General features: G+C 38.7%; 1 long non-coding RNA gene and 1 pseudogene across 2 annotated transcripts in view; both read right to left on the bottom strand.

Moving 5' to 3' along the window:
* Positions 1-27688, bottom strand: part of LOC128930098 (uncharacterized) — a 75596-nt gene that overhangs the window by 35343 nt on the left and 12565 nt on the right. For both annotated transcript variants that reach the window (XR_013528959.1, XR_013528960.1), the window contains exon 2: positions 24285-24381. This is a non-coding gene — a long non-coding RNA (uncharacterized LOC128930098). The remainder of the gene's footprint in view (positions 1-24284; positions 24382-27688) is intronic.
* On the bottom strand, positions 6008-7335 carry LOC144580083 (calponin-2 pseudogene; annotated as a pseudogene).

Here is a 27688-nt window from a genome sequence, read left to right as displayed (position 1 = left end):
AATATTGAAACATTTTCAATCAACAAGGCACCTCAAGGAATTAGAAAAGCAAGAAGCAGCCATCCCCAAAATTTGTAGAAGAAAAGAAATAAGTTCAGAGCAGAGCTAAATAAAACAGGAAATTTAAAACATAACACAAAAGATAAACAAAATGAAAAATTGGATTTTTGATAATATAAAGAAAATAGACGAACCATTAGCTTGACTGAGAAAAAAAGAGAAGAGACATATTAATAAAATCAGAAATGAAAAAGGAGGAATTACAACCTGATACCAGAGACATACAAAGGATCATTAGAGAGTATTATAAACAACCACACCAAAAAATACAAAAACCTAGAGGAAATAAATTCCTGGATACATATAACCTACCAAGATTGAACCAGGCAAAAGTAGAAAGTGTGAAGAACAATTATGAATAACAAGATTGAATCAGTAATAAAAAATTTCCCTTCTCCCTGCAAAAGTCCAAGACTGGATGGCTTTACTGATGAATTCTACTGAAAGTTTAAAGAAGAACTAATATCAATTCTTTCTCAAATTATTCCCAAAAATAGAAAGGAGAGAATTCTTCCTAAATCATTTTAGGAGGCCAGCATTATCCTAATACCAAAACCAGACAAGCACAAATTAAAAAAAAAAGAAAACTACAGGCCAATGTTCCTGAGGAATATAGATGTAAAAATCCTCAACAAATGACTAACAAACCAAACCCAGTAACATGAAAAAGGTAACACACCAGGACCAAATGGAATTTATCCCATGGTTGCAAGGATGTTTCAACACATGTAAATCAATAAATATGATAAATCACATCAACAGGATGAAGGCCAAAACCCATGTAATCATCTTAGTAGATATAAAAAAAAATTTCATAAAATTCAATACCATTTCATGTTAAAAACTCTCAAAAATTAGCTATAGAAATTAAGAAAAGGAATCTCATTCATAAAAGCTTGAAAATATATGAAGAAATAAACAACTAAAGATGTGAATGGTCTCTACAAGGAAAACTATGAAACACTGATGAAATAAAAGCACAAAAAAAGTGAAAAAAATTTCCCATGATTATGGATTAGAAGACTCAACATCATTAAAATGATCATACTACCCAAAGCAATCTGTAGATTCAATGCAATCCCTACCCAAAGTAATCTATAGATTCAATGCATTCTTCACAAAAATAGAAAAAAAATCCTAAAATTTATATCAAACTGAAAAAGAACACGAATAGTCAAATAAATTTTGAACAAAAAGAACAAAATGGTAGGCATCACACTATCTGACTTCAAAATACATTGCAGAAGTGTTAGTACATTTTGCATTACTATAAAGAAATACCTGAGACTAGATGGTATGGTTTGGCTTTGCATCCCCACCCAAATCTAATCTTGTATTTCACATTCCCATGTGTTGTGGGAGGGAGCAGGTAAAAAATGATTGAATCATGGGGGTGAGGCCTTTCTCTGTTATCCCTTTAATAGTGAATAAGTCTCATGAGATCTGATGGTTTTAAAAACAGGAGTTTCTCCGTGCAACCCTCTCCTTGTCTGCCGCCATCCACATGAAATGTGGCTTGCTCCTCCTTGCCTTCTAACATGATTGTGAGGCCTCCCCAACCATGTGGAACTGTACGTCCAATAAACCTATTTCTTTTGTAAATTGCCTAGTCTGAGATTTTTTTTTTTTTTGAGACGGAGTTTCGCTCTTGTTACCCAGGCTGGAGTGCAATGGCGTGATCTCGGCTCACCGCAACCTCCACCTCCTGGGTTCAGGCAATTCTCCTGCCTCAGCCTCCCGAGTAGCTGGGATTGCAGGTACGTGCCACCATGCCCAGCTAATTTTTTATATTTTTAGTAGAGACGGGGTTTCACCATGTTGACCAGCATGGTCTCGGTCTCTTGACCTCTGATCCACCCGCCTTGGCCTCCCAAAGTGCTGAGATTACAGGCTTGAGCCACCGTGCCCGGCCGAGATACGTTTTTATCAGCAGCATGAAAATGGACAAATACATTTGGTAATTTAGTAGATTTTGGTATCTATGGGAAGCAGGGAGTGGGGAGAGTCCTGGAACCAATCTCCCACAGATACTGAGGATGACCATACACATACACATAAATATATCATTTAATTATGTATGTAAATTAATTTACATACATACATAATGTACAGTATACATGTATAAATTCTTCCTCTATTTTTCCTTTTATCTTTTTCTTATTATTTATACTCAATGTCATTTGTCTATTTTATAAAATGATTATCTCTCTAATCTCATTTTCCTTTTATTGTTTTTAATCAAGCATACTCTGTTTATCAATGATCATATTTTCAAAAATAATTTGGATGCTTTTTGATGCTTCTCAACTGAGTTTCTTCTTGGTAATATTTTATTTTTATCTTCCATTTTTAATCTGATCTCTGCCAGCTCAATACTCTTTGTTTTTAACCTCTTATTTTTAGCCCTCACATTTGCAGTACCATATGCAAATTTTTTGGAACATTTAGAAAAAATGTTTTTTAAGTTTTTGTTCCTTTGAAGGGGGATGATGTTATTTTATCCTTTACTTTCATTCCTTTTTTCATAGTTATTATATATATTCCCTGTGCTGTTTATAGCTTATCTTTGAACAGGAAATCCATTTTGTAAAAACAAAGTGTGTGGAGTTGGGTAAATCTGGGGAAGATAAAAGCTTAAATGTAGGTGCTATTTCAGAACACTTTTTCACCAGATCTTCATTGTTCCTCTGCTCTTGGAACATATCTCTCAGTTTGCATTTCTTTCCTGTGCAATAAGTAAAAAATTAATAATATGGTTCATACTGAAACTATGCATGCCAAAGTTTTCCTGTGGAGGAGAAATTTTCCGATTTTTGGTCAACAACTGCAAAATTCTTTGCATTTCTCTTCTTACCTTTACTGTGCCTCAACACCAGACAGTTTCTCTATGTAGAATGCTAGGGCAAAGAAAATAACAGAACAGTTCCCCTTTGAGCCTTACTCTCCTTATCGTCTTTATCTGGAAACGCTTTATAGAGGTACTCCCAGGCCTTTCCCTATTCCCCTAGCCCTGCCAGTCATGCTCCTTCATGCACTTACACTCCTGGCTCTCACTAGTTCATTAAAAAATCACCATTAGCTTTTAGGCCCATGCCATTCATTTCCTAAGTAAATGTATACACTGGCAGATGTCTAAAATAATGGTTATCCACTTTTGGCTTGTGCAATGAACTTGTTTGGCCCATGCCATTTGATTGCCATTGATAATTGCCATTATCTGAGATAAACTTACTAGTTTTTTTGGACCAAAGAGCCACCTGCCAAATTTCTTCCATATGCTTTCTGGATGGGCAAGATATTATGTTTCTCTTTAATATGACTCCTCCAATACTACCCAAATTAACAGAATAGTCAGTCAACCTATTTATATCTTTGAGTAATTCTGCTGGTGATGTCATATTTAGGCAGCCACTCTGCATGAACTTTATAATATTTCACCACAGCTTTCTCATTAATTTATCCTAATGTTACAGCATTTAGTGGATTGCCTTTATATTTTAAAGTTGTCTTACAGCTTTCTCTTCAGTTTATTATTAATAAAGGTAGAGTTTTATGCTAAAATTTAGTTGTAATTTGCACTGCATTTCCTGAAGGGAGATTTTTAGTCTGTCATTGTAACTTGGAAGCGTCAAAACTGATTTTTAATATTTCTGATAATGTTGAGCATCTTGTAAAATATACAGCCAGAAAATATATTAAATTTTTTTCTAAAAATTAGATAAATTTAAAAGTGCATGTCAGTTTTTAAAAGACCCTTCTTGACTCTAGTCCTTTTACTTTTTTTTTCCTAAGTAATGGATACTGTAGAACCTACAAATTTAGATCCAAAAAAGGACTGAACATAAGGCTCTGAAATTACATTCAATAATTCTCTACTGTATTTAAACAAAAAGACATAATCATGATCTGCAAATGGACTTCAGGTAGTTGGGAGACAGTGGAGAAGGAAGAGAGTTGAAGATAAAGTTTTGACAACGTGGTATAGTGGAAGGAGCTCTTGACTGGGCGTCACTGTCAGTCTTCCGTTGTTCCACCGTGCAACCTGATGTTCAGCACATGGCTCTGCAGGGATTACCAAATGCGCCCCCATGATCAAGTCCAACTATGATTTTTCAAACCATATCTTTTTGGATCTCTCTGAAGCCTTTGATGTTAACCACTCCTTGAAATTCAGTTCTCTCCATCAGCACATATATAAATGCTCTATTGATTCTTTTATTCTTCTCTGATCATTTCTCAGTAAGTATGTGTTTGTGTGTATTTTACAAGCTTTTAGCAGGACCAATAGTCTTCATTATTTATATAATATTTTTAGTGATCTCATCTACTCTCATCATTTCAAGTAAATTGATGACTCCCACGTATATCACCCTAGTCTGACTCTATCACGAACTTTAGCCTCACATGTCCTTCTGGACACATCAACTTGGATGCCACACAGGAACCTCAATCTCACTGTGTTCAAAATGAAATGTATTGTTTTATTACAAATGCAATAAAACAATTCTAAGTATTTTGCCCCAATACTTAGGCGACATCATCGATACAGCCACTCATTTAGAAACCTAAAAGTAATCGTAGACTCCTCAACACTAACAATTCTCAACTTCCTTAAATCTCCCCTCCTTGGCATTTTTATGTTGTTATATTCCAGTATGACCATCGTTCTAGATAATGACCTCATCATCTCTTTCCTGGGCTACTCTAATTACTTCCTGAGTAGTCACCTTTTCCCCATATTGTGACCAGAATATCAAATAAATTTACGTTTATATTTTCAGTGTTAAAATCCTTTGAATGCCACATACTACTGTTGTACAAAATAAAACCTAAGTACCTGCCAATGTTGCCCTGTAAGACTTAGTTCCTACCTAGCAAAGCTCTTGCCATTTTCTGCCTCCACCTTTTTCGGCTTGTTTGTTCGTACATACACAATACCCCTACGCCTGGCTCTTCCGGTTATCTTTCTCCGGAATGACCTTCCTACCCTTCTTCATGTGTCCAACTCATGTGCCATCTTATCCAAAAAGGCTTTTCAGAAACAGCAAATCAGACACTTTGTATACTGTATCATAGAATTACAATACTACATTTTCTCTTTCTTTCTTTTTCTTTCTTCCTTCCTTTCTTTTCTTTCTCTTTCTTTCTTTCCTTTCTTCTTTCTTTTTCTTACAAACAGAGGTTTTATTGAGCATGGAGCAGGGCCCCTGGGATTACAGCCATGACTCATGCCTGTAATCCCAGCACTTGAGGAGGCCGAGGTGGATGGATCACCTGAGGCCAGGAGTTCAAGACCAGCCTGGCCACCATGGTGAAACCCTGTCTCTACTAAAAATATAAAAATTAGCCAGTGTGGTGGAGCACATGCAGTCCCAGCTACTTGGGAGGCTGAGGCAGGGGAATCCCTTGAGCTAGGGAGGTGGAGGTGCAGTAAGCCAAGATCACCCCCCCGCTCTCCAGCCTGGGCAACAGCAACAAGAAAAAAAAAAAAAAAAAAAAAAAACAACAATGAGGCTATGGGGAGGGCAGAGTAGCATAGAGATGGGGTCAAGCTTACCCCCAACAACTCAGAATTCTGCTTCCTTGTACAGGCCTCACTTACCCCACAGGGCCCCAGGGCAGGTCTGAGAGTCTGAGGTTTGTTGCTCTGAGGGTCATAGGGAAATCCAGTCACTTGGGAGTCTTTCCCAGGGGACCCATTTCCCAATACCCCCTCCACTGTCCCCACCCCATTCCTCAGGGGGAAAAAAAGTTTTTTCTTTTGCTAATACTTCCTGAAACTTTTGCAGGTACAGAAACCACCAACTGATTGGGTGACAAAAGTGGGAAGAGGCGATGCAACCGGAAACCTTCGGAGGCCGGTTCCTTCCAAGCCCAGGTCTCTTCTCCCCAGCTCTGCCCACATCCTGGACGTGCCATCAGGGACCCGCACCCTACACAGATTGGGATACAACCTTGACCCCTTATCCTGAAGCCTGGTGGCTCAGTCTTGCAAAGGACCAAGGCAAGGGGAAAAAAGCCCTGCTGATCCCACGAGCCACTCACAGACCCTCGGTTGTTTTGCAGCACTGAACAGGTTAAGAAATAAAAGATGAAAACACAGAAAAACCCAAACACCCAGATGGGAAGATGACGTGGGGAGAGAGCGTGCTGGGAGCTTCAGTAGCCAGCCTCTTCCTGTAGTAAGGGGGATATTCAGGGACCTCCCTGCGCCCGGGCAGTCGCCGGCCTCAGAGGGAGCCCCATTGGCCACTGTGCCTTGTAGGCAGTATTTGGGGTCGTGTATCTGCGCCAGCCCAGGCCAAAGACCTGGCCACTTTGGTTGGCGCCCTGCTGTAGCCCATCTGCAGGGACATGGAGGAGCTGTCTCACTTGTCGGTTCCCAGCTTGGTGTCATAGACGTGCTGCCATGTCCCAGGAGGCGTCATGCCAACCTGGCTGGCACACTTCTTGGTACTCATCTGGAGGCTGATGGTCGAGTGGTCCATGGGGGGCACGATGTGGTTCTTGAGGTCGCAGAGATGCCTCCTTGTGCCATATGCCATCATGCCCGACTGGCTGGCGCATTTGTTGTTGCCCATCTGCAGCCCTATGATGCACCAGCTGGCCTTCATGCTGGCATCGTCGAAGTTCCACTCCTGCTTCTCCGGGTGCTTGATGCCGATGTCCATCCTGCTCTGCAGCCCCTTAGTCTTGGCCTTCTCTGCCAGGGTGAGAAGAGACACCTTTACCTGCATCATGTTCCCAGTGTCAAACAGGTTGTTGGCCTTGAACAGGTCCAAGCGGTTCATGCCATAGCTGACCATGGCCTTGATGAAGTTGGAGAGGTTTTCTAGCTGGTGCCAGTTCTGCATGGAGCAGTTGATCTTGGGAACTGAGCCCGGCTATAGCTTGTTCATGAGTGTGCATAGGATAATCCCATCCTTCATGCCCTTCTGGAAGTCCGGGCGGATGGAGAGGCCAGTGAGTCCCTCGATCCAGCTGCGGAGCTCTGCCTCCTTCTGGGGTTCATACTTGGACAGGAGCTGGTTCCTGACCTGGCCGACAGCTGGTACCAGGGGCCCTTGTTGAATCGCTTGGAGCCCATGGCTGGCAGGTACTGCAGCGGGACAGGGCTGAACAGGATGGGGCCCATGCTAAATCTTCACATTGAGGGAAGGCATGAAATGTATGGCTCTCTAATGAGATAGTAAGATCAAAGGTAGGATTCACCTTTTTAAAAACCTTTGTTCCCTGAATTTCTAAGAACCTGACACATAGTAAGTGCTTAATATATTTCTGTTCCATTAAACTGAATTGTGATATTGACTATGACCCAAACTAATGTGTCTTTGAAAAAGTCAATGTTTCTGAATCTTATATTTTATAGTTTAAAATGCTATGTCTGGGCTAATTTATCTTTTAGGCCCCTTCCTGATATAAAATTCTGATTACATAATTTCATTATCTTCTGGCTCAGTGCAACTATAAGCCATTTCATATTGATACAGGAGCTAGAAATTACTCAGGCAGATAGGGTAAGAAAGTCCTCAGTAATGTTTTCATTTTATAAAAATTAGCCCCAAATCATTTCTTTTCTAACAAAAAGCAGTCTGAAAAATCAAGCTGCAAGCATAGATAAGCAAGGTAAAAGCTTGCATACGTAAATGCTGAGAGCTATACCAATAGAAAAGGGATACCTGTAAGCCAGGTATATTCAACATGGAGGTTTCCTCTTCCCTATTCTTTGTTGCGCTTGTTAGATATAGTGAACCCCAAGTTTCTCTTCAAAGAATCAATATGTCAGTATGTTCAGCTGACTTGTTCTTTATTTTAAAATTTAATTTCCTTGTAGTTTCAGTAAACAACCTTTTCCACCATTTCTAATCAGTAGTTCACATCTGTTCCCCAGTCCCCTTCCCCCTCCTGACTCATCCCGGTCAACTGCTCTGGTCACCTGCTTTGACCCCTACTACTGCCCTTACTTACCTCCTCTGACCTACCCATAACCATCCTTCCCGCCAAACTACCCACCCCATCACTCTGGCTCGTACTCCTACTCCCATTAAAATAGTCAATCGGAATTAGACTAGACTGTGTGTTCTAACCCTAGCCAACAGGGGAGTGACACAGCAGTAGAGGTGACCTCCATCAGGCTTAAGTACCCCTTCCCCTCCTTGTCCAGATGTGCACTTGCCATTGTTCCATTTGTGAGCTGCACCCTGCTATAGAAGCAAATTGCTTTGCTCAGAAAATTTATATTCAAGTGCTACTTCTTTTGCGGCATCAACAATTCTCATTATAACACACGTGCAGTAAAAAAGCAGGCTACATAAGACCCCCATCTGCATCATAAAAGATTAGGGTGGGATGGCCAGCTTCTTTGTAAGCTATGCAAACAGCACACCTGGTCTGACCAATCTCTCATGCCCTATGTAAATCAGACACCACCTCCTCAAGCTCCTCTATAAAACCCCATGCATTTCACCACAGAACCAGAAGACACACTCAAGAGCCACTCTGTCTTTGCAGGAGAGAGAGCTTTTCTCTTTTTGCTTTTGCCTATTAAACCTCTGCTCTTAATCTTGTTTGTATCCATATCCTTGATTTCCTTGCTGTGAGGGAACGAACCTTGGGTATTACCCAAGACAAATGATGCCTCTTCAATATGTGATCTTACAAACAATATCTGACCATTATTGCCTTCTGTATAATTCTTGCCAAAACTATTGCATAAAATTTCTTCATTGTTTACTAACCCATCTCAGTTTGTTTATAGAGAAGTTTCTTTAGAATAATCTAATTATGCCTTCATTTGTTGCCAGCAGAGGTTTATTTATTCTCTTATAAAAATTCCACATTAATATTATATTCTTCTCCCTCATGGCAACCAGTCCATATTTAGGCATCTTGTCCAGAAGACACCTGCAGCTCATGTCAAAAAAAATAAATGAATTCTTCAAAGATCTCACACTTTAGGGCTTCTGTAGTTGGAAGAAAAAAAGTTCGGATTTCAAATATCAGAATATGTGCTCTCTTGATTCCTCTTTGATATCTTCACTAAATAGAGGATACATTTGATATTATATGAGATCAACCAATCTAACTACAACCAATACAATCCTAAAATTGGTGTTCATAATAAGAAATAATATTTGAATTAAATTCTTTTGATTTAGCATTAGAGAGAGAAAGGCAAATGTTCCTTGTAAATGCCAAACACAGGAGTTTAATAATTTAAGGTAACAGAACAGTTCAGTCAAACTGTTCTCCTACTATATAGACTTTGCTGTTTTAATTAACTGAATCAAAATATTTTTTTTATATCATGTGAATCCCCAGTACTGCAGATAGTGTTTAATCATTTCAGGGCATCCATTCTGAGAAAGATAAACAAGCCCACTTGAAAAAAAAAAGGTTCTCTATAGAATCATAAACACTATCTTACCTCACGTCAAATCTCTAGTAAAGGTTCATTATTTTATTTAATGTGTTGTGAATCTTTGCCTTTGCAAAAATTATAACAGGAGAAAATTATGGCAGAGGGGGAGATCTAATCTAGATAACCCCCATCAGGCCATTAGACTTCAAGCTGCCCTTAAGTATTCTTGGGCTTATGCCAAGCTAACTTTGGGAGACATTTAGTTGATAATTTAAGTGGGAATAGTCCTTACCCCAAACTCGACCACCTTTGTGAAGTTAATGACAGACCACCAGGCTAGGAGGACAGAGGAGCCAGAATTCTGCTAATGTGTAGATATAAATGATAGCCAGCCATGATTCTAGAGGTCACAAGATATGCAACTTCCTCAATTACTTCAGCAGGTAATATCACTATTAGAGAACCTAAGATTGGCCTTTTGAGATATCACTTCAGGATTTTTGCATGTTTGACAACCAATGGGTCCATCTGGATGCAACAACCACTCCTGAGGCCCCATCCAGAAGTGACTCAGTGAAAGAAGCCAGCTTAGACTCCCTGTGATTTTATCTCTGACCCAACCAATCAGGACTCCGCATACCCTAGCCACCTGCTCACCAAGCTGTCCTTGAAAAATTCTCCAAGTCTTTGAGGAGATTGATTTGAGTAATAACTCCATTTCCTGAGTGGTGTGGCCAGTCCTGTGTTAATTAAATTCTTTCTTCACTGCAATGACATGGTCTCTGTGGCAACTGATTTTGTCTGTGCAGTGGGCAGGAAGACCCCATTAGGCTAAAAGGCATATATGTGCCAACACAGTTATTTTTCAAGCCCAAATAGAAATAATTTTTTTCAATTTCCAACTTCTGCTTTAAGTTCAGGGGCACATGTGAAGGATGTGCAGGTTTGTTACCTAGGTAAACATGTGCCATGGTATTTACTGCACAGATCATCCCATCACCCAGGTATTAAACCAAGCATCCATTAGCTATTCTATCTTATCCTCTCTCTCCTCTACCCCCAACCCTCTGACAAGCCCCAGTGTGTATTTTTCTCCAACATGTGCCCATGTGTTCTCATCATGTAGCTCCCACTTATAAGTGAGAACATGTGGTATTTAGTTTTCTGTTCCTGTGTTAGTTTGCTAAGGATAATGGCCTCCAACTCTATTCATGTCCCTGCAAAAGACATGAGCTCATTTGTTTTTCTGGCTGCAGAGTATTCCATGGTACATATGTACCACATTTTCTTTATCCAGTCTATCATTGATGGGCATTTAGGTTGCTTCCATGGTTTTGCTATTGTGAATAGTGCTGCAGTGAATATACATATGCAGGTGTCTTTATAACAGAATGATTTATATTCCTTTGTGTATATACCAGTAAAGGAATTGCTGGGTCAAATGGTATTTATGCCTTTGGGTCTTTAAAAAGTCACCACACTGTTTTCCACAATGGTTGAACTAATTTACACTCCCAAGCACAGTGTAGAAGCATTAATTTTTCTCTACAACCTCGCCAGCATCTGTTGTTTTATTGGCTTTTTTAGTAATACCCAGTCTGACTGGTGTGAATTGATATCTCACTGTGCTTTTGATTGGCATTTCTCTAATGATCAGTGATGTTGAGCTTTTCTTCATATATTTGTTAGCTGCATGTATGTCTTCGTTTGAGAAGTTTCTGTTCATGTCCTTTGCCCACTTTTTAATAAGTTTTTTTTTGTTTTTTGTTTTTTTGGTAAATTTGTTAAAGTTCCTTATGGCTGCTGGACATTAGACCTTTTTCAAATGGATAGATTGCAAAAATTTTCTCCCATTCTGTAGGTTGTCTGTTCATTCTTTTGATAGTTTCCTTGCTGAGGTCTGCTCAGCCTCTTTCAGAAGAAAGAAGCTCTTTCATTTAATTAGATCCCATCTGTCAATTTTTGCTTTGTTATAATTGCTTTTGGTGTCCTCATCAAGAAATCTTTGCCAATGTCTATGCCCTGAATGGTGTTTTCTGGGTTGTCTTCTAAGGTTTTTATAGTTGGAGTTTTACAGTTAAGTCTTTGATCCATCTTGAGTTGAGTTTTGTGTATGGTGTAAGAAAGGTGTATTCACAGTTCCACATGGCTGAGCAGACCTCAGGAAACTTACAATCATGGCAGAAGGTGAAGGAGAAGCAAGGCACATCTGACATGGTGGCAGGAGAGAGAGCAAGGGAAAGAAGTGTCACACTTTTAAACCATCAGATCTTATGAGACTCAGTATCATGAGAATGGCAAAGGGGACTTTGTCCCTAGGATCACCTCCCACCAGGTCCCTTCCTTGACACCTGGGGATTACAATTTGAGATGAGATTTGGGTGGGAACACAGAGCCAAACTATATCATTCTGCCCCGGCACCTCCCAAATCTCATATCCTTTCCACATTTCAAAACATAATTATGCCTTTCCAACAGTCAGCCAAAGTCTTAACTCATCCCAGCATTAACCTAAAAGTCTAAATCCAAAGTCTCATCAGAGACAAGGAAAGTCCCTTCCACTTATGAGCTTGTAAAATCAAAAGCAACTTAGTTACTTCCAAGATACAATGGGGGTACAAACATTGGGTAAATATTTCTGTTCCAAATGGGTAAAACTGGCCAAAACAAAGGGGCCACAGGTCCTTTGTTTTCAAGTCTGAAACCAGAGGACACTAATTAAAGCTTACCACTTCAAAATAACTTCCTTTGGCTCCATGTCTCACATCCAGTTCACATTGATATAAGGAGTAGGTTCCCAAGGCCTTGGGCAGCTCTGCCTCTATGGCTCTGCAGGGTATAGCCCCCACAGCTGCTTTCACGGGCTGGCATTGAGTGCCAGTGGCTTTTCCAGATGCATGAGGCAAGCTGTCGGTGGATCCACCATTCTTGGGTCTGGCAGATGGTGGCCTTCTTCTCACAACTCCACTAGGCAGTGCCCCAGTGAGGATTTTGTGTAGGGCCTCCAACCCCACAATCCCCCTCTGCATTGCCCTACTAGAGGTTCTCCATGAGGGTTCTACCCCTGCATCAAACTTCTGCCAGAACATCCAGGTATTTCCACACATCCTTTGAAATCTAGGCAGAGGCTCCCAAAGCTCAACTCTTGTCTTCGGCACACCCATAGGCCCACCACCACATGGGAGCTGCCAAGGCTAGGGGTTTGTACCTTCTGAGGCATGGCCCAAGCTGTACGTTGGCTCCTTTTAGTCACGACTAGAGCTGGAGCAGCTGAGATGCAGGACATCAAGTCCTGAGACTGCACAGAGAAGCAAGAACCTGGGGTTGGCTCACAAAACCATTTTTCCCTCCTAGGCTTCTGGGTCTGTGACAGGAGGGGCTTCCATGAAGATCTTTGGCATGCCCTGGAGATATTTTCCCATTTGTCTTGGCTATTAACATTTGACTCCTAATTACTTATGCAAAATTCAGTAGCAGACTTGAATTTCTCCCCAGAAAATGGGTTTTTCTTTTCTATGTATGGTAAGGCTACAAATATTCCAAACCTTTATGCTCTGCTTCTTTTTTAAACTTAAGTTCCAATTTCAAACCATCTCTTTGTGAGTGTATATAACTGCACACGTTCAGAAAAAAAACAGGTCACCTCTCGAATGCTTTGCTGCTTAGAAATTTCTTCCGCCAGATACCTTAAATCAGCTCTTTCAAGTTCAAAGTTCCACAGATCTCTAGGACAGGGGCAAAATGCTGCCAGATTCTTTGCTAACACATAGCAAGAGTCACCTTTGCTTCAGTTGCCAATAAGTTCCTCATCTCCGTCTGAGACCACCTCAGCCTGGACTTTATTGTCCATATCACTGTCAGCATTTCGGTCAAAGTCATCCAACAAGTCTTTAGGAAGTTCCAAACTTTGCTACATCTTCCTGACTTCTGAGCCCTCCAAACTCTTCTAGTCTCTGTTTCCTACTTCCAAAGTAGCTTCCACATTTTCGGGTATCTCTATAGCAGCACCCCAGTCTACCATTACCAATTTACTGTATTAGTCTGTTCTCACACTGCTACTAAAGACATACCCTTAGAATAATTATTTGAAGTTATGACTATTATATTCCTCATTTAACAAGGTGGCTGATTTTAAACTTGGCCATCTGATTCCAGAGAAGCTGATATTAACCACAACACAATATTGGTTCCCAGATGAGTACATGCAAATTGTTCTTTCTCCCTCTTGTTTTCCTCTCTCTTTCTCTTTCCAACATTGTTTATACTTTTTCTACTATCTGTTTATCCCCACACCCAAAGCCAAGTACTTGAATGCATCCTGAAGTGGAATCTTCAAAGGCATCAAGGTTTTAAGCAAATATCCTGGCTTCAGTCTGATGGGGGACATCAGACTGATATTGTGAATCTTCAAGTGAGGCTTTGAAGCCTTAATTTCTTCAAAACATGGTATTTCTAAGACTAAAATTTTTTATTCTTGCTAATACTGACTGCCTATTATGCTAAGTATCAATCTTTTATTTAAAAAAAAACTCTTTTCACAGAAATGGGAAAGTAGAGAAAAAGGAATAAGAAAAAAAAATTTTTTTTATCCTGTTACAATATCTGATGACAAGTTCTTGGGTTGGCATCAGAGCCTTATGATGCTTAAGAAGTCCAGTCTCAGATTTCTTATTAAAGTTCCAGTGAAGCCAACTTAAAAAGAGCCTTTATGGTTAATCACTACTCTTGCTACGCTTATGTAAATAATCAGGACATGATGACAGTAGACTTAGTTTGTAAACAAATTATTCTTACTGCAACTAACTTTGCAGTAAGTAGGGATGTAACTTTTCTCCAAGTAGGGGTGACTACGGAGAGAAAAATTATGTTCCAAGAGAAAACTATAGTATACTTGTTATTAGACTCTACTCCTGCTTATTGTCTTTGAGGTTTTGCTATCTACCTGTAAACTTCAACTGACCCTGAATTCTAACATTTGGCTGAGACTTTGCTAAAACTCTTAAAACTAACATTTCAAATTTTCTCCTACCTTTCCAACATGGAATCACTAAAAATAAAGAATTCCTCTTTACTAAAGCCCTGTGAGCTAAAACTGGACAACTTGATATAAATTGCAGAGAAATCATAGTAATGGCTCATGTATGGACAATCTTCATGATTGTTGCTGTATGGGCCACTCAGCCATCACTGGAGGTATTCAGACTGCAGCAGGTGCTTTAAGACAAGCATTTAAAAACCTTCTTGATTGGCTGCTTTCCAAACTAAAAAACTAGATTATAATTAGTTCTAACTATTAACCTTTTCCTTTTGTTTTTATAAAAATTCCCTGGGTCAGGGGATAATCCACCAACTCAGTTTCTGGATTGTGAAACTGCTTTGGAAAGTTTTAAACAGGAATATGGTAGTGCTCAAGGTACAATACCCCAAAACATGACTGTAGAAGAACAGAATATGCCACCTCAAAATGTTTGGCATATTATTTTGAGAAACACCAGACACAGGATTGGCCCTAAAAAGTTACTTTTTTAGAGAGAGAACTTTATATCTGTAAAAGAAATCTTTATTTGTAAGAGTCTTTCTCCCTGTATCAGGAAGAAAAGGACACTAAATCACCAATGACTCCTACACAAAATGGAAAAGGTTTTGACTTAAATTTGCATAATCATCCCTCTGTTGCAGATGGTGACTCTCAGGGGCCAGTGTCAGATCGGTGATAAAAAGAATTTACCAAGACAGTTGGAGATAAAGACAGATTTATTAGAGAAAGTAGGAAGATACATTGTGAGAACGCAATGGGCAAATCAGCAAGAGACGAGCTGACTCCAAAAGACAAAGGCTTGTTGGTGATTTTCTAGCATGGTGCTTGTGCTTGCTGTGTGCTGAAGAGGCTTTTGTGCAGTACAGATAACACCAAGATTGCAGTGAGCTACCTTGCATTTTTTGATCAGCCAAGGGTCTAGTGATAGCTGGACACAGGAAGATTGTGAGTTATTTGTATAGGAGGGCTATGTGGACTGAACCATGAAGAAAGGACTTACAGCAGATCTGCTTTTTCTTTTTTCTTTCCCTTGGTCCCGCCAGCCTGACTCCCTTTCCCTAATTAGAACTTCCCATTACCTTTGTTTAAGATAGTTTTCCTAGCCATCTCCTGTTAGCTGGATCTTTTCCTACATCTTTCTTTCTTGTTTCAAAAAACAATGGCATTTAGCCTGAAGTTTAAACTTTCTTTGAGATTGGCTCTAGAGATTTACTCATTTTTAGATCTTCTCCCATATAATGTGTAACAATTAAGTATACATTTTAATAAGCTTCTTCCTATTAATCTGTCTTTTGTTACAAGAAGTTTCATTTAAGAACTACAGAGTAGAGAGAAAATTAGTTTTTCTTCTCTATAAGAATGGTAAGCAAAATGAAATAATTCCCAATAGTTTCGCAAACAATTAAATCATAACTAAATTTATGAGAAATTATTTTTGAAGATATTCATAACAATAAAGGTAATGTATTGTTTTATCTTTTTTAAATTTTTTGAGCTGGGAATTGTTGACTGCCAAGTCATTAGGGAATATTTCCAAGACATTTCATGTGAAAACTGTTGACTTGCTTCTCTGAAATAAAAGTACAGCCACTATTGTTTACTATTGATAGGTTTATAGGACTTTTCATTCTTTCATTTCCTTTTTGTTTGATTTGACAAATATTTATTTGAACACTAACAATACACAAGGAAAAATGCAAGGAATGGAGGGAAAACAGGACATAGAAATATGAAATATGTATTTTATATATATGTGCATATCACTTCATTTGGAGTGATGGAGTGAGAGGACATATGTATATAAATAAAGGTAACTAATGATACAAAACAATGAGTAAAATTCCAAGTTACTCATAACTGTGTAGGGGAGATAAAACTTTCTATCCTCTGAAGGTTCAATAATTGAATCTATGAAATATACAGACAGCAGGCAGATCAGTAGTAGAAAAGTTATTTTAATTACAATAGGAGTCCCACAAAGTAGAGGATTTGAAGAGGGGCCAGATGATAGAAGTTTCTATAGCATCCTGAGCTAAAGAAAGGAGTAGGGGTTGGTGGTTTATTTGGGGGGCGGGGGTGGCGGGGGTGTCTATACAAGTTGTAGGAGAATAAGAGGAGGGAATGCATGGAGAACAAAGGTTGTCTTGTTATGCAAATAACATATCTCAGGTAATAAAAGTTGTCTCCAAGGACCTCATCAGAAGAAGAGGTGATGGATAGTTTGTGACAAAGTCTATCTGGAGTGTGGTGTTTCCTGTGAGTTAATCTTCCCTCCCTGATGAGATTCCCAGGGAGGATACCAATGACAATTTTGTTACTTTTTGAAGGCTCTGTCTTCAGGCACTTAAGGGAGTTCAGGTAGAGCCCTTTCCTGTATTTGCTGTTTCCAAAGTGCCCTCAGTTTGAAATAATTAGCATATCAAAATGGCACATTTTGAGGTTTTCTGAGCCCCAACAACTGCTACTATGCGAGTTAAGTAGAAAATTACCTTGAAGCTGCTGGAAGAAAAAAAATCCATGCTTGCCTTTAGAGAACAATCAAATTTCTGTGATAGAAGCAGATAAATGAAAGGATGGCCATTTGTGTTTCCCTCAAATCTGTCTCTTAAATTCAAAGAATCTTCCATGGGGATTGTTAAGCCAATAGTATGTTGGGGGTAGGTACTGCAGAGATGAGAAGAGGAGCTGAATAGTAGAGACATGTGAAACATGCAATTTAAGTAGTCAGTGCAGCTGTACAGCATTAGAAGAACAAATCCTACCATTATATAGGAGGAGTAAATTTGAGCAACCATTCAGTGTTTAAAATGTTAGTCTTCTGTCCTTTATCGCTGTATTTTATATATTGGGAAGAAAAGGCTGTGGAGAAGCCAGTTGAGGAACGATCATCTAAGTGCCTACCTTGTACTTGCTTGCTTTTCCAAATTTGGAGGGCTTCTGCCATACCACAGAAGAGCAACATACAAAACTCAGGGAGTCCACTGAAGATAAATATGGAGGTGGTCTTTGGCAAGGACTTTTGGTTTTGCCTTGGTTCTGTCACTATAAGCTAAGTATATTAAGAAGGTCCCTTAATGTCGGAATCTGAGTTGACTCATTTATAAAATGAAGATAATAATGTCAACACAAGGTTATTATTGTAATAAACAATTGAGAAACAAGTGAAAATGCTTTGAAAAGCTCGAAACACATTATATGTGAACGTACTATTGCTTCGTATTGATGGCAACTTGAATACAAACACTGGGATGTTTTCTCATGGAGGGAAACTATCTTTGGGTCATGTAAAGAAAACATTCTGAGAAATAGTAGTTTAAATTCTCTGTTTTCTAGGAGCCAGTACTACAGTTTCTGAGGAAAAAAGTCATTTTGATCAGGTAGATATTATTCTTTCCTGACTAAAATACAAGAATATACAGTTTTCTTTCACCAATGGTGCCTCCAGTGTTTTGTTACAATTTTTCTCTGTAATTATTCTGAGAATATTTTCGAGAGGTAGCAGAAATTAACCTTTCTAAAATGACTCACCTTTGTTTTCTTTTAAAAAGGAGCACATGTTACTACAGGGTATTAGGTCCTACTTTTAACTTTATAGCTTTCAATGCTCGCTTCATCCATCATTTATATTTATCATTAACTTTCATGTTTCCTGAGGTAAACAGTGAAATTCTCCCTTTTCTACAGAGGCAGAAAGATGAGCAGAAAAGAGGGGATCACTCTGATATATTATTTCTGAAGTGTGAATGATGTTAGTGAATCCCATGATGGCCTAAGGCTTGGAGAAAAGATGAGATAGAGGGCAGTGGTCTTGTGATTCTCATGTCAGTCTCGCTGGGACGAGAGTGTCCTCTTGCAGGTGGAGGCCACGGAACCCAGTAAGAGCTAAGTTCTCAAGCAGCCTAATCTCACTGTTCCCAGACATTGAGCCCAAGATGTTTCTGTTCCGAATATAACTGATTTTATTTCTATGCTCTGTGATTTAACTTCCTTTATTTTCTCCAACTTACTTTAAATTCAAAATGTTGCTCAGTGCTCAAGTACTAACCAGGTTATCAAGTCCTAAACCAAATCATTTGATTAAAAATGGGTGATATGCCTGACCATTTTGTTTTCCTTCATGTTGCAGTCTTAATTTTCTAGTAGCTATTTTAAGACTGAAGGTACTCCAATAGTTAACAAGTGATAGCTATAATTGGCCTCAACAGGATTCATGAGTCTCATGGGAGGTTCTGCTTGGTGAAGGGGAAGGTCACCTTTATCTAATTTGAAATAAATTTGAGAGTCTCACAAACATGAATCCAGAATATTAATAAAAACAAAGAAAGAAACACTGCCAAAAATGTTACCCAAGCAAATCACTCAAGGCCTAGTCTTCTGGGACTGATAAAATCACGTACATTTGCTTAAAGCCTGTAGGAATCCTACTGTGTCACAGCTGTGCCCTTACCAAGTTTATTGACTCCAAATACAAAGTATGAGAATAAACCTAAGATACAGCTCGTGTTGTGCTGTGCATAGGAATAAGTTTGAAAGAAAGCTACAGGCCTGGAATGGCAAGACAAGGGAATGAGTAGTTCTTCAGTTGCAAATCTATTTTAGATACTCGACAATGAGGTTGAGCAAAAAAGATATGAATAAAAGCAGGTACAGGTTGTGATAACTCATTTTTGAAAGAAAAATGCCAAAATAGGGAGGTATTATCTATAAACACGTAATTTTAGCAATGGTAGCTATTTCAGCCTTTGACAGGGCACAGAACATTTTGGATAACTGTTCCTCTAGGTGCTATCTCAAAGAACAAATTTAGCATCAATCATTGTGGCCTATTTTAATGGACAAAGAGACAACTGAGATAGAATTCTAGAGGAAAAAAAAATCAGAAACAAGGGCAATGACCCAGAATCAGTCTTTTTAAATTTTTTATTTTTTTGAGACAGGGTCTTACTCAGTCACCGAGGCTGGAGTGTAGTGGCACCATCTTGGCTCACTGCATGCCAGGACTCCTGGGCTCAGGAGATCATCCCACTTTAGCTTCCTGAGTATCTGGAACTACAGGTGCATACCACCATACCCAGCTAAGTATTGTATTTTTTTGTAGAGATAGAGTTTCACCATGTTGTCCAGGCTGGTCTCAAACTCCTGAGCTTAACTGGTCCTCCTACCTTGGCCTCCCAAAGTGCTAAGTTTATAGGCATGAGCCACCATGCCAGGCCCAGAATGAGTCTTTATACAGAAAAGATCCTATTAATGCTTAATTCTCCCCTTCACTCTGGCTTTCACAGGTCATGAGCCCACATGCTTTGTTATTCCTGTAAGTACACAGGATCCATGAGACTCTTTGGTTCACTTACTGACCTAAATTCTATACTATTTGGTGAGGCTATAAATAATTAAATAGAAGTTCTTGCTTTCACTTCATAATTATTGAATGATACCTCAGCTTTTTTCTCAGGATTTCTGGTTTAACCATGTGGTATTTAGGAAGAACATCTAGCTTTCTCTAGTATCAAGGAAATCAATTTACAGTAAATATTTGGACAAAATATTCCAAATGTTGGCTTCTTAATTTTTCCTTGTTCTTTTTTTTTTTTAAGTTCAGATAGATATGCTGGTATTTGTTTATTTTAAGAAAAAGATTTTCTTCATATAGAGAAAAATATTTTGAAAAAAAAATTTTAAATCTATTGGGAGCATCTTCACCTGTTACAATAAAATATGATACTCTGAAGACTAGAGGAGAATAAGTAATAAGTAAATAATAACTCATGGCAATTAGTATTTAGTGAGCTCCTAATGTGTGCCAGGGAAACAGTGGTACTTATAACTTCCAAGCATAATGAGAGCATCTGTAGTCTTTTCTATATAGAAGGAAACTGAGTTTCAGATAGGAAATAACATCATACAGAAGGAGAATGTGGATTTGAACCCATAATCTTTTCATACCTAAACTTGTAATTTTCCCACTTACCTGTATTTCCTTTTCACCTAATATGTTTCTTAAGCTATGTGTTAAAAACAACACTAACAGCCCAAGTTTTTCTTGGAAGTGACTCATTTGGGATGATTCTTTACCCCTCTCCCTTGTCGCTATTGGTAGGCAGCGTCACCCTGGATCAAAAACCTTCAAGCATCAAATCAAATTCTTTAGCTTATTCAGATTTCTAGCCTTCATCCCTCCTACTTGTAGCTCCCTTGGTATGACTTTGCCTTCCCTTTCTAGTATTTTCTGCTTTAATTTCCGTTTACCCAATCAGGCCACAGTCAAACCAAATGACTAGCTGTCCTCTCTTCCTCTGTACTTTCCCTCCATGCCTTTATTCAAGCCATTTGCTCTACTGGAAATGCTCTTACTCCTCCCTCCTACCATATTCACAAACCTTGATCCTGCCATGTTTCTCAGCCCAGCTCAAGTTCTTCTCTTGCTCTTGTGACCAAAAGTAATTTCTCTCTCCTGCAAACTTTATAGCCCTCTCTTAGTACATTTCTCATGAACTCATCACTTTTTACTTTGCAATATCATTATTAATATTTGACTCTCATTTGCCACTCTAGACTGAACAAAGGATCTATATGACTGATTCACCATTTTGTCTTCCACAGAGCCTAGTTACTACTATATTGAAACTAACATAGATGTAAGAATGCTAGATTTTGTAACAAACTTTAGAACACATAGTTAAATTTTAACTTCAAATGGGGAACAAATATTTTAAGTATATTTAGATATTTGTGTTTATTCAAATATTTTATGAAACATACTTACATTAAAAATCTTCACTCTTTATGTGAAATTCAAATTTAACTAGGTGTCCTGTATTTTATCTTGCAATCCTCCCAATAAACCCTTACCAAGTAGTTTTTAAATAAGTGAACTGCATCTCAGTGCTTCAAATCTGCAACTATGGTATCATTAACACTGATTGAAGTAACTTCAAATAGTTGTAAATTAAGATAGCTTTGAAAAGAATCATAGTGGTAATTTAGTCCAATCTTCTAGTTTTTGGATTATTTTTTTAAAAAGGGATCTCTCAGAGACTTGCTACAAATCTCACAACTAACACTCAATTACACACCTCATTAAATTTGGAACCGTTAAAAATACAAAGTAGAATCAGCAAAACTTCAGAGAGCTACAGGATAAAGAGAACATCTGTATACTTGAACTGCACTTCTGTATTTGCTTCTTTACTAATCTTGAGGCTTGCATTAGCAGCTCTATCAGCCCTTTTTTTACAGATCTACAATTGGGGGTCCCCAGCCCCCCAGCTGCAGACAGGTACTGGTCTGAGGCCTGTTTGAAACCAGGCCACACAGCAGGAAGTGAGTGGTGGTGAGTGGGCATTACCACCTGCCTGAGCTCTTCCTCCCATCAGATCAGCCACACATTTGATTCTCATAGGAGTGTGAACTCTTTTGTGAACTGCTCATGTAAGGGATCTAGGTTGCACACTACTTATGAGAATCTAACTAATGCCTGATGATCTGAGGTGGAAGAGTTTCATCCTGACACCAACCCCCCCAACACATCCAACTCCTGTGACATCCAACTCCCGCTCCCCCATCCCAACCAGTGGAAAAATTGTCTTCCAAAGCATGAGTCTCTGGTGCCAAAAAGGTTGGAGACCACTGGTCTACCTGTCTCTCTACACATTTGTATAAATTGTTTCAAATCGTAAAATCTTAAGAGTCAGTGACTGTCTCATGTGGTCACTGATTAACCTTGCCTGGTAAATGAGATGTGATTATAAAAGGACCCCTGAGATATATTCATAGAACCAGGGAAGACATAAGTAAAATGATCTAGGTCAGAATTTTCATTTCCTGCACTTCCGGCAGCAATTTTCTTCCCTCAATTGCTGGTACTTAGGATCCTCAGGGAGTTCCGTCTTACAGGCTTCTTTCCTTAGAAGGCCTTCTCTCTCTGGCACTTCTTCCTTTCATCAGAACTTTCCTGTGCTACTCTTATCTGCTCACCAGGTGGAAAAACAGCCCAAGAAACTAATCAGAGCAATGGTGTTCAAGGCTGACATGGATTTAATAGGCTTCATATGCATCTCCTTAAGAAGTAGGTCAAATGTCATACTTTCTGTGAAGACTACTCATTTCCAAGGAGGCTAACTGCTTCCTCCTGGGAAATACCATCATACCTCCATCAACCCTCTAGTATAGTACTTCTCTGGCTGAAGTTTAATTAACTGTATATAAATACACACACACAATGTCTTCTTCATATTTATACTGCCAACACCTACTATAGCATGTACCTCATAATAGGCAATCAATATATATTTGTTAAATAAATGTTTTGTTAACTTGATTTACAACAGGGGATCCCTAGATGTTTAATAGTCAATACAATGATTCTTTAATGATTACCAGTGCCACATATTGGGAACAGTCAGTAAAGAAGTTTTTAAGGTCTTGGTCTAATAAGTAGTCTTCAATTATGTGTAGCATTTCAACCCTGACGATCTCTTCCAATAATAGGATGATTTTTAATTCAAGAGTGTTTATAAGACAGAGCATTATAAAAAATTAAACTACTTGGTTTCTTCTAATTATTGTCTCCAACCATGCTATCTTAAACCTTTCGTTCTCATTTTCTTTAATGCCGTCCTGGACAGACTGTTTAACTTTGTAGCTACTTTTAATAATTAAAACAGATTTGTCCAGTTTAAAATAGGAGGGGAGAAGGTAAAGTATGGCACACTCTTTCACTCCTCCCCTCCCTCTTTCTAGGTCTGTTTCTCTAAAATTAGGGGCAGAAAGCAGGAACAGGAGAATCACAGGTCATCTTACAGAACCATCCACATTCTAGACTGAGATGTAAGGCTTTCCTGGAATGAGTCTGGTTTGGAATTTTGGAATGGCTGTGTGCTGTCCTGGGGCTTCTGCTGGTTTGGTGGTCTCTGTAAGGACAGAGTATTCACTTTCAGAAGTGTCTAGTTGTCCTAAAGCTAATAGCCCTTCATCCTTGCTGCCATCTTTTTTTCTGTGTAGGGGTTCCCTCTCTATTCCCTGTGGCTATATGAGCTGCTCTAGAGATTTTCCACCCCATCCCAACCACTGTATCTTTTCACACACAGCTTCAGAAATGATTGGATTTCTTCCAAGTATTCTTTACTTTGGTGGCTTAAAGCCCTACTACAGGCTACACTAGTAAGCTTTCTGCCTGCAGAATATCTAAAGGAGAAATAAGCACTTTCCCTCATGTTTGCAAACATACTCTTCCCCCAAATTCCTTGACAAGGTCTCCTAAGGATTCTCTCATCATATTCCACTGTGCTCCAGTGGGAGTTCAACAGTGGGCCTGCAGGTTCTACAGATCAGAAAGGAACAAGAAGACAGACTCTCCCTTTTGTTGGCATCTCTATTTAGCAAGATTCTCTTGCAGCACACCCCCTCACTTGACTATCCTTTTAGCCAGCTGTTCTGAAGTAGGGTCACTAGTCCTTAGCTGGTGAGCTGGGAGTGCTGCTACAAAACTGTGCTCCAGGGTGCAACTCCTGATACTGGTATATAGCCAACTTCAGATCTGCTATGGATCTATAATGCAGATTATTAAAAGTTGGCTATATATGTTTCTTATTTTTTTGTCTTTTTTATGGCTATACATCTTAAACATTTTTACCATTAGAAAACTATCATGTTATCAGAAAACCTGGGGCTTGGGCACATTTTAATCATTTCTAAACTGCTATTCTGTTATTCTTATTTCAATTTAATCTTGTATATTCACTACATGCACAGCTTTAGAATTCATAAACATTGTCAGTCCTGGGTAAATGAGGATAATCTTCTGTGTGCTGTTGACTATAACCTTACCTTCCTCTGTGAGAGACCCAAAGTATCACCAATTCAATTAAGATTCTCCTTTTTTCCTCTGAAGATACCCAGACAGTGTTTTTCAAGAGCTCTGTTCCTAAGAAAAATAAAATGAATCACACGTACTCAGCATGTTGCACTCAAAGAGCATTGGTAATATAAAAATAAGTAATCAGTACTCAGTTTTCAAAGGAGGTAAAAATCCAGGAATTGCATTTTGTTCTGAGGGAAGCTGGTATATTTGTCCTGGTTTCAGCCCTCAGGCTATTTATATAGATCCTGCACAGCAAGGCCTCTGGCTCATGATGCTGTGAACCATGTTTTATGGGTTTAATTTTGTCCTCCAAAAGAGATACATTAAAATCCTAATCCCCAATACTTAAGAATGTGACCTTACTTAGAAATAGGGTCTTTGTAGCGGTAATCAAGTTAAAATGAGGTCATTAGGGTGGGTCTTACTCTAATATAGTATGATCAATGTCCTTACTTGAAAAAAAAACGGAAATTTGGATACACAAACACACACAAGAATGCCATGCAAAGATAAAGGAGGATATTGGGTTGATACATCTACAGGCCAAGGAATGCCAAAGATTTCCAGCAAACCACCAGAAGCAAGGGCGTGGCGTGGAACAGACTCATCCTCACCGCTCTCAGAGGGCATCAACCTCGCTATATCTTAATCTAGTACTTCTAGCCTCCAGGACTACGAGACAGCAAATTTTTGTTGTTTAAGTCACCTAGTTTGTGCTACTTGTTAAGGCAGCCCTAGCACACTAATGCGTTATACCTTACTTCTAATCTCCCAATTTCTGAATTATATGTATGCTGAATATATAAAGAGGGCTCACTTCCACTTGGGAACAACTCTTATAAGAGGTGAGGCTGAAACAGAGGGAAGAGCTACTGACATTCTGATATGATAAGGCTCCTCAAAGCATGGTTTTCCTGTCCTTAGATCTCTAGCTGCTATCTCTCTCTCTACCGCATCCCTTTTCTAAGTCAAAGAGATGACATTGTCAAGTAAAAATTGATTCTAGTAGATCCTTTACTTATTTTCTTCCCTGAAATGAAATAATTTTCTTCCACATAAATCTAGGAGTCTACATTGGCAAGTGGTAAAACAGTTGGAGAACTTAATAATGTCTTCTCAATTTTATGTGTGACATAAAAATGAGACTTTTTTTTTAACATTAAAGAACTATGAAATCATGTAGAAAAAGTACCTAATTTTATTAAGTGGGAAATCAATACCCAAATGATTTCTAGCCCATTAATCCTTCCATTTGGTCCCATGCTGGTTAAGAATGGGAGAAGCAGAAGCCTGGGGATTAGGAAAGCACTGTACTTCTGCAACTTAATGGCAAGTGAGAGGACTTTGGCTTCAAGAGTTTAACAAAAAAAAGGAGGTTTAGTAACACATGATTGGTTCAGTAATGAAATCTGCAGCCAAAGCAATGTCTAGTACATAAATCAAAAATTCTTTATACTACTCAACACTGAAGTACAAGAAAATTTCAAAGGAAGAAAAAGAAGTAAATTAATATTTATTGACCACCTTCATTGTACACTACTTTATATCCATTATCTCATTTAACCACAGCAGCCTTACTGGTAACCATATTTTATAGAAGAATAAGCTGAGCCTTAAAGATGCTTAGAAACCTTATCCAAAAAACAATGACAAGTAACTGGCAGAACTGAAACAGAAACTTACATCTGTATCAGCCTGCTAGGATAGCAGTTGTGTTTAACTCCATGAACCATGTGCATCCTAATCACTTGCAGAGCTACTTTAAAGTGTGAGTTTAAAGTTCCTAAACCCAGAGATCCTGATTCAGTTGGTCTGTTGCAGGGGGGTCCAAAAATTTGAGTTTCAAACAAGATCAGCATCACGCATAATTTTTACACGTCAGCAGTACACTATAAAGTTATTCTTTGAAAATGATTCTCAAGTGATTCTTAATCTTTTACATATTAGTTCAGATTAGTCACTTTACCATAGAAATTATGCCACTCTAAAACAGAATAAAAATAACCCCTCCCCATATCAGTGTTTACCAGTATGTTTTCAATACAAATAATATTTATAGCAACTTAAATTGAGTTGATAGTCAACTAAAACTTGTGGAATAAATGAGCCATGCAACACCAATTAGTTATCAAGAAAGTCATTAAATACTTTTTGTGTGACACTATAGTCTGTGTGACACAATAAGTATTTAATAAGCTCCAACTTTGAGATTATTTAGATGAGCATAAGGAAAAGTTAGACATTGACACAGGACTGACAATGTTGTACTTTGACAAATAGAAACATTTAAAAATTTTTCATCTATTGGCCGGGCACGCTGGCTCAAGCCTGTAATCCCAGCACTTTGGGAGGCCGAGGCGGGTGGATCACGAGGTCAAGAGATTGAGACAATCCTGGTCAACATGGTGAAACCCTGTCTCTACTAAAAATACAAAAAATTAGCTGGGCATGGTGGCGCGTGCCTGTAATCCCAGGTACTCAGGAGGCTGAGGCAGGAGAATTGCCTGAACCCAGGAGGCGGAGGTTGCGGTGAGCCGAGATTGCGCCATTGCACTCCAGCCTGGGTAACAAGAGCGAAGCTCCGTTTCAAAAAAAAAAAAAAAAAAATTTTATCTATTATAATCGTCTAGAAAAAGAGATGGTAATTTGACATAAAAAAATAGGAAGGACATAATATTAAACTGTTTTATAAACCAAATAAATTTACTTTTATCAAAAACTTACTTCACTGTCCTTATTTTTCTCCTTTAACAAAACTCTATCAGGAACCAAAACGGGTCAATGGATTGAGCCATGCCCATAGTTCACTGTTATGAAAATAAAAAGTTCAAAGAAGACTCAGTCTTTGACTTTAAAGGTATTGCAATTTAATTAAGATAATCAAATTTACCTACATAAAATGACTCAAAACCAGTATAAAATTTTATATAATTACTTATAGGCATACCTCAGAGATATCGTAGGTTCAGTTTTACACTGCAATAAAGTGAGTATCAAAATAAAGGGAATGATACAAATGTTTTGGTTTCTAAAGAGTTCTGTTTACAGTATAGTCTGTTAAGTTATAATAATAATATGTCTAAAAATATATAAATCTTAATTTAAAAATACTTTATTGCTAAAATGCTAATGATCATATGAGCTTCTAGTAAGTTATAATGTTTTTGCTTATAGAGGGTCTTGCCTTGGTATTAATGGCTATTGACTGATCAGGGTGGTGGCTGACAGGCCGGGTGTAGTGGCTTATGCCTGCAATCCCAGCACTTTGGGAGGCTGAGGCAGGAGGATCACTTGAGCTCAAGAGCTTGAGACTGCCTGGGTAACATAGTAAGACCTCATCTCTACTAAAGTTCAAAAACATTAGTTGGGC

This window comes from Callithrix jacchus, chromosome 18 (genome assembly GCF_049354715.1).
Source record: "Callithrix jacchus isolate 240 chromosome 18, calJac240_pri, whole genome shotgun sequence".
Taxonomy (NCBI): domain Eukaryota; kingdom Metazoa; phylum Chordata; class Mammalia; order Primates; family Cebidae; genus Callithrix; species Callithrix jacchus.
The sequence above is the reverse complement of the archived record's forward strand: the minus strand, read 5'-3'. Positions and strand labels throughout refer to the sequence as shown.